Below are 1,062 nucleotides of genomic sequence, written 5' to 3'. Positions count from 1 at the left end.
GGCATTGGACTTTCTCTACCAGGTGACGAAAAACCTGATATATAATTCGACAAGTTTCAGCAAAATGATTTGCATGTTTTTGTTGAATCAACGAGTATTGGATGAAGGAGAAGATTAGGTTACCGAGTATGCAATGGCGTATCCATCGAAAGTACTAGTTCCTCTGCCCAGTTCGTCAAGGATTACTAGTGAATTCTGAGTTGCATTCTGAAGNCTGAAGAACTGACGCTGTCTCAGTGCATTCTACCAAGAAGGTACCTACAAAAAGAAAAAACCAGTTATTTCAACTCAAACACCAATCCGCATAACTGAGCAAGAAGTAATTTGTGAAAACAAACTTACTCTCTCCAGTCATGATTCTATCAGATGCGCCAAGCCTTGTGAAGATAGTATCCACAAGGGAGAGTTCACATGTCTCACAAGGCACATAACAACCAAGCTGCACATGAAAAAAGAACTTATTGTCATATATAGAAAATGGTTGCTTGAAGAGAAAAAAACAGTGATTTATGAAACAAGTGTGTGTACAAACTTGGGCAAAGATAACGGCAAGACATGTTGCACGCAGAAGAGTTGATTTTCCACCCATGTTAGGTCCTGTCAGTAACAACGACCGAGGATGAATGCTGTTGCTGCTGTTTCTAGCCTCACCAAGGAGTATATCATTTGGAACAGGCAATTGACCATCAGCTGCAACTGCAAATGGATGCCATAGTCCTTGGATTTTAAGTATTGGCCCTGGTATTTCCTGATTCTGATTTGAATCAGGAAAAATAACAGGTCGGGCCATGCTTCCAGCAGAGAGACTTGCAGTGACTGCAAAAGATCTCAGGACATCTAGGCAGCTTATGGTGTGAATAACCTCAGACCATTGAGTGGCTCTTTCGATAAATAATTCAATAAGCACTGTGAGAGTTTCAGCATTCTCTTCTGTCATATCTTGGTTCTGATACAAGATTAGTAAGTGCAAGTTAGATACATATCCAACCATATACCAAACTGAACTCGTATTCCAAAAAAAAAAACAGGAACAAAAAGCAAATTCTTTTAGTAACCCCCGGG

At 40.2% G+C, this 1,062-nt stretch overlaps 1 pseudogene; it reads right to left on the bottom strand.

Moving 5' to 3' along the window:
- Positions 1-3: 3 nt before the first annotated feature.
- Positions 4-946, bottom strand: LOC104774399 (annotated as a pseudogene).
- Positions 947-1,062: the final 116 nt, after the last annotated feature.

Source organism: Camelina sativa, unplaced genomic scaffold (assembly GCF_000633955.1).
Source record: "Camelina sativa cultivar DH55 unplaced genomic scaffold, Cs unpScaffold02705, whole genome shotgun sequence".
Classification (NCBI taxonomy): domain Eukaryota; kingdom Viridiplantae; phylum Streptophyta; class Magnoliopsida; order Brassicales; family Brassicaceae; genus Camelina; species Camelina sativa.
This window is presented reverse-complemented; position numbering and strand designations above follow the sequence as displayed.